Below are 7,437 nucleotides of genomic sequence, written 5' to 3' on the forward strand. Positions count from 1 at the left end.
ATATATCATTATTATTCTCCAAGTTGTAATAAATTCCATTGTCTGCATGTGAACATGTTTTAGATGTATAATTTTGTATGTCTACATATAATTTGTACAAACAGTGTACCAATTATAGTTTGTATTTTGACTTTGTACACATTTTTTGGACAAATATCAATTTCAATTTGTTCAAAATTTGACTAAAATTCACTTATTAATCCACATTACTAATCCCCCCCAAATCCTCCCTATATATTGCTCCTTATTCTATTTAGGGACTATGTTGTGAATACTTAGAGTTTTGGTGCCTGAACCAAACGTTGAAAAGATACAGTGCAAATGAAGCATCTGTTTTACACTAATCAGAGATCAGTAAGGGGCCCAAAATATGTTAACCGGTGCTTGGTTAGAAGTATAAACAGAACAAACACAGGTTTGGGACAAAGAACCACAGTTTAATATTTTATTTGCATATCAATAAAGCAATACATGTAAACATAATTAGAAACAAAGCAATTTCCAGTAGAAAATCTGTGGTACCGTATAGAATTTTTATTTACTGACCACAATATAAACCTTATGTTGTACTGTTATATACACAACTGTCCAAGTTGAGGGATGGGTTGGGCGCCAACTAACATGTTTAATTTTGTAGATAAGTTAGGCTGTAAGTTTTCTCCTTTGACTCGATTGTTTTACATTTGTCATTTCCAGGCTTTTTATATCTGACTATGCGGTTTCTGTTTGCTCATAGTCGAAGGCAGTATGATTAGCTATTGCTGTTAATGTCTGTGTTTTTTGTCTCTGTTGGAGAGTTGTCTCATTGGCAATCATAACACATTTCCATTTATACTTATTTACAAAATACAAAAATAGTTTGAGCATGTGAGTGAAATATTGCCTTTTGGGAATTACACATCTTTTGCTTTTAGCATTCACATTTAGAAGTGCGACCACTCCTCTTTGTATTTACATGAAAGAGAACCCTGACTACTAAAATTTTATAAAAAGCTTTTTAACTGCTTCACATAGTGAAAGTTGGAGCTCTAGAACCATTGCTGCAAATAAAGATGTGTCTTCAATTTAATTTCTTGACAAATATTCTTTTAAACAGCTATTCCAATGCGATATCCAAAGTCTCCATATTCAATAATTTCACATAAGATGCATGATTGGTATTTCACCTGGTGTCATCCAAATTTTCACTTGTGCCAATTTCTATTATGCTATCAGAATATAGTCACTTGAGCCAATTTATATTTCTATATATGCATGTATCAATTACATTTCCTGTCTCAATCTGGGTATTTTTGTATTTCATAACTACGGTTCATTGTGTTGTCATTGAATAAAAATTCTATAGTGTCCATCAATTTTTTTTTAACAATTGAAAATCCATACGAGAAAATTGTTTTTCACTAAAAAAAAGGTTCTAATAATATAAGGTGTCTCTGCAGTGGCACACGGTTTTCATTTTGAAATTTTTGATTTTTTTTAGAAATAAAACAGCACACAAAATGATCGATCAAATGCTCTTATTTTTTTTAATATATTCCTTTCAAAAAAACAAAAACTAGTAATTTTGTTCAGAAAAAATTATTGTACAAAATTAAAGTGAATTTAAGTAGAAATTTGTACATGGATTTTTTTGGTACAAATTAAAATTTATACAATGTAACTACAAATTTTGATTTGTACATTTTTTTTGTACAATTCAAAATTGTACACAACGTATAAAAAAAGGTGTTTCTGTTGGGGTCTATGTGGACCTAGGCCTATCCTCATCAAGTATCCCTAGCCATATGTTTTCCTTTTTTCTTTTTTGTGATATTAAGAATTGTTTGAATTTGAATATTACATATATTTAAGGATATTATGTATGTCTCTGTTAAGGCATATCTAGGTCCTTTCAACCAGTTGTAGAATAAGATCTACTGTTATTATCCTGGACCGGACTGACTTTAAGATTTCATTTCCTGTTATCTGTTATTATCCCTTTTTAATTCCTTGTTATCTGTTTTACGCCAAATCAATTTACTGTTTTGCTTTTATTGGTACCCTCCTTGCCCCCTCTCTAAATGGTCCGTTGGTAACGAATTGCTGAAACTCATATAAAGTCTTCCTCTGTAATGAAAAAAAGACAAATGCGATTAATTGTAATTGTGATATTAATATGATAAACAACATCTATGTACATTTCAGCAGCATTGTCATGTTTATCTACAGTTTGCAAGGTATGTATTCCTATAGGCAAAACATTGCGCCCATATAATAGCAGACTTGTATCAAATTAATTTCGTCGTAAAATGTTTAAACATTGTTTTGTTTTTGTGTAAGGTTTTGTTCGTGCTTCGTACAGATCATGCAACTTAGTTTTTTCAGTTTGTTCTTTTGTTGTGCTTTTACACCACTGTCCCAGGTTAGAGGAGGGATGAGCGCTCACAAACATGTTAACCACGCCACATTTTTTAATCTGCCTGTCCCAAGTCAAGATCTGTAATTCATTGGTTTGTTCGTGTCTGCCATATTTATTTTTATCGGTGTACGGTATTGTTATAGATTATTTAATAAGTTTTCTCGTTTTTCATTTTTTTATAGCTGTATACGGTATGTCGTTTGAGCTCTGGTGGATATTTGTTCATTGGAAATCATACCACATCTTCTTATTTTTATATCGTGCTGTGTCGTTTGAAATATTGTATCTGTACTTGTAATTGTAATTGTTTATAATTTACGTGGTAATTTCGGGGCTTTTTATAGCTGACTATATATATATATATATATGCGGTATGGGCTATGCTCATTGTTGAAGGCCGTGCGGTGACCAATAGTTGTTAAATTCTGTGTCGTGTTGGTCTCTTGTGGAGATTTAACGTTGTCTCATTGGCAATCATACCACATCTTCTTTTTTATAATATCTACTTAAACCGACAAGCGTTTATTGACCTCTTATATTCACTGGATTCTTTGAGTTGTTATGTTGCTGTTGATGTATACCCCACATCCCTTTACTGATACAAATTTGTAGGATCCTTTACTATAGATAATTGAGCTGATCTGTAACAATAACATCTCCATGCCTTATATATCATGTACTGTAGTACGACGTAACACACGGCCACTGAAAGCTTTATTATTGTGAAGCCCAGGTTGTCGTGTGGTCTACCGGGACGGCTTCAGGGCAGGTGATTAAGTGTCACGATATCTCAGTAGCATGGGTTCGAATCCCGACGAGGGAAGAACAAAACAATTGCGAAAGCAAATTTACAGATCTAACATTGTTGGGTTGATGTTAGACGAGTTGTATATTAATATATAATAAACATTTCATTTTTTGTGTAACCTATTTTTATGCCCGATTTATGGGCATTATATTTTCTGGTCTGTGCGTCCGTTCATCCGTCAGTCCATCCAATCATTCGTTTGTCCGTCCGTCTGTCCCGCTTCATGTTAAAGTTTTTGGTCAAGGTAGTTTTTGATGAAGTTGAAGTCCAATCAACTTGAAACCTATAGTACACATGTTCCCTATGATATGATCTTTCTAATTTAAAGGCAAAATTAGAAAATTTACCTCATTTCCACGGTCCACTGAACATAGAAAATGATATAGTTCGAATGGGGCATCCGTGTACTAGGGACACATTCTTGTTTTTTAATGATTAACGACTTAGACAACTCCAAACATCACTCTCTAGAATACCCTCGGTATAGTTACGTACATTAATACTGATCAGCTTCAGTGGTGAAAGAACTCTAAATATAGTCAAACGACAAAGACCTTTTAATCTTTTCCATGGATATAATTTCATATCTAGTCAAACGACGGTAAACAGATCCCAAAACTGTCTAATTTTCTTTGTCAGTATTATTATCGCTATGGTGTTTGCATATTATATAATTCAATTTCATTTGACTGATTTTCCGCCAGTTTTGTTTTCGGTTTAAATATTTCAAACGATATTTCTGTGTTTATCTTATAAAGATATACCTTTTCTGTAGGATTTCCCTCACTAAATGGTTAATATTGTCAATTTTGTAAATGCTATTTTTCATTTTATGTCATCCGAATCCTAGGGGACCAAGCTAATATGTGGGGAAAATGATACCGCAACCTCGTCGAATTTGTCATTAATCATCAGTACAAGGCTAATTCAATGAACAATCTATTGTGGTAAAAAAATCGAATCAAATATAGGTAGAATATATTTCAAATCTCCAAAGTCGTACTTGTTAAGCTTACTTTATTGCGTTAAGAACAATCCTTTAAGGTAACTGAAAAATGATGATATCAAAATTAGAACGTTTGCGGCGTAAACAAATGATCAAGGGGTTACAAAGAAAATGATATATTTACTGAAGAGTCTATAGTGATCCGATTTGAAAGCTTTCTTTTAAAGCGAATTGAATAATCTGTGTAAAGTGGAAATGTCATTATGACAATAAGGTAATATACTAGTCACCATCTAGTAACAAGTAAAAAGTGAAAGCCATTCCATTGTTAAAACTCAGACATGAAGGTGTAAGGTTCTTTTGAGAATGATATAAGTATATAACCAGCCGGACGCACATGTGCTGAATACTAGTAGTTGTATACTTTCCATGAATTTCAATATCTTGACTTTTCATGCACACATATGCGCTGCTGCGATGATATTCATGCCTGTTCATGTTCAAGAATATTGGACATTTTCAAGCGAGATAACCCAATTTGTTTAAGAAAGTATAAAAACTCTGATAGTTTTAAATTGCTCACCGAGATATAATTTTATTATGACACATGATATCTCGTATGTGTATCAAAATTAAGTCTTCATAATTTTGGTAAATTGACATAACATGAATCTGTGTTATTCCATTGTTCATTTTTTTTTTATCGAAATATATCATGGCCACGGTATATCAATATATGATAATTAGATGGTATCACCATTTTTCAATCTTATCTGCTATGGAAAATTTTAACTGCTACGAAAAATGGAATTTTTATAATTTTTTTAAATCATCAACCCATAGTAAAGGGTAAAATAACTACAATAGAAACATAGGGGGGGGGGAAGAAAAATATGAATGCTATTTTCAAATGGCCATTGACAATAGTAAACGCTGACTTATAAGTTTTTTTTGAAGAATCATATTTGGAAATCCTTCTAGAAGCTCACTTGCTATAAAAAAAAAATTACACATTTAATACCGCAGTCCCACTAGGCCACGATCGCACTACGATATGTGAAAAAAAATGCAAATTTTGATGATAGCAGTACTGAAGGTCGTAGCAAGGTCGTGGTGAGGTCTTCAAGATCGTGATGAGCGTGGCCAACTTTGAACATGCTAAAAACGTGCGGTCGTGGCGAAATCCAGTCGTAGTAGAAGCGTAGTGAGAGCGCACTAAGGTCGTGGTAAGATCGCGAAGGTCGTTGTACCATCGTAGCGAGAGCGTAGCGAAAGCGTGATTCTATTCGGAGAGACTGCGCTTCGATCTCACAGCGACGTTTTTACGACCTCACTGTGACCATCACGTTCTCACCGCGACCGAACTACGCTTCCACTACGACTACACCACGCTGTTCACGACCATAGTACGATTCTAGCACGCCCTTGCCGTCCTCATCATGCTTTCCTTACGACCTGACTACGTTCACACTACCACCATCATTCTCATTGTAATTTTCACATACAATATATAAAAAAGCTACCTAGATTTTGTTTGTCAGCAGGTAATTATCCATTTGCTCTAACGGCTCAACCATGCTTCTCGTATTTATATAGATTAGACCGTTGGTTTCCCCGTTTAAATGTTTTTCCACTAGTAATAGTTTGGGCCCTTTATAGCGTGCTGTTCGGTGTGAGCCAAGGCTCCGTGTTGAAGGCCGTACCTTGGCCTATAACGGTTTACTTTTATAAATTGTTACTTGGATGGAGATTTGTCTTATCACATCTTCCTTTATCTATTGACACATTTGTGTCATCTCTGCTATCGTTCACTAAAATATCGTCATTTGAGCTTTATGGACCAGCAATAGGTTGTAATTTAGGTTGGATGGTCCGCGGTCCGACATCTCTGCTTTATCAGGATTCGTTACTTTGATCCCTCTGCCTCTACATCAACCCCTACCACCACGCCCAATTGTTCTTGTAGATTTTGGTGGCATGACTACATATTGTTTCCGAGAAATCTACGTATTAATCAGAAAAAGAAGGAATGGAACTGTATTGATATGGAACACGATGTTGACGTTATTGCTGAGAACGTAGTAAGATCGAAGTATGAACGTAACTTATAATCGTGGTAAGAACGTACTATAACCGCAGTAAGATCGTGTTGCAATCGGATATCTCGATAGTGTTACGGTCGTAGTGAGAAAGTGAAGAGCGTAGAAAGATCTTGATAAGCGTAGAGAGGTCGCAGAATAAGCGCGGTGAGAACGTGGTATAATCGTGGCGGGATCGTTGTTGAAGCGTAATGAGGACGTAGTAGCATCGCGAAAACAACGAAAATTTACATTTTCACGCCGATCATACCGCGACCTCACCACGATCTAAATATATTTTAGATCGCGGTGAGCGTCGTGCGATCGTGGTCTAGTGGGACTGGGGCTTAAGGTAAACTATATTATTAAAAATTATAACAGGGTATAGGTGTTTCCTGTTATAAGATTTATCAATGACATAGTACGTGTACTGATTAATGTAACAAAAATAATCTCCTTCATTCTTGTGTATGACATAGAAATGGAAAGTTCACAATTTTTGAAGCAGAAACCATTTATTTTGTCTTTAAGTAAACTTCGGCTTAGTTATCAACCTACCCGCAAATTTCTGGATAAATGAATCAAATTTACTTTATTTTGCTGCATCTTGTATTTCATTTTCGATACAAAAGATATGTGCAACTGTATGGGGCCGGGAACATTGGGAAAGTTATGAGAAAGTGGGACGATTTGGTGTGGAGCGACTTGTCATTGATTTGTGGTTTTCATCCCATTTATTCAGTCTTTGGTGAATAATCAATTACTACTGCAGTTGTAACGGTTTATTTCTTCCTCTGTGATATTTTATCCTGAGGATGATTTGTCACGGTTATTTTTTTTTTCCAGTCATGGTATTTCACAGGTAGAATTTTTCCAGAGGAGTGTAAATCTATCTGTGTTATGCGGATGGTATGTACCGGTATATATTTGGCGTATCCTATTTCACAGAACCTTGTGAAATATTGTCCCATCAACTAGTATGTAAGTTACTCGCAATCAATATATACCTGACTTTAATTATAAAATGTTTCACAAAGGTAAAACAAATTTGCATAATTTATCAAAGGGAGGTAATTATGAGCAATTTATATTTTAAAGATATTGATATAATATATTCCTGAATCTATTTCATAGTAAAATATTTCCTTGATTCTTCATTTATATAACAAGATGACTTACAACATGAATTTTTAATAAGACAGATACT

This window comes from Mytilus galloprovincialis, chromosome 1, assembly GCF_965363235.1.
Source record: "Mytilus galloprovincialis chromosome 1, xbMytGall1.hap1.1, whole genome shotgun sequence".
NCBI lineage: Eukaryota > Metazoa > Mollusca > Bivalvia > Mytilida > Mytilidae > Mytilus > Mytilus galloprovincialis.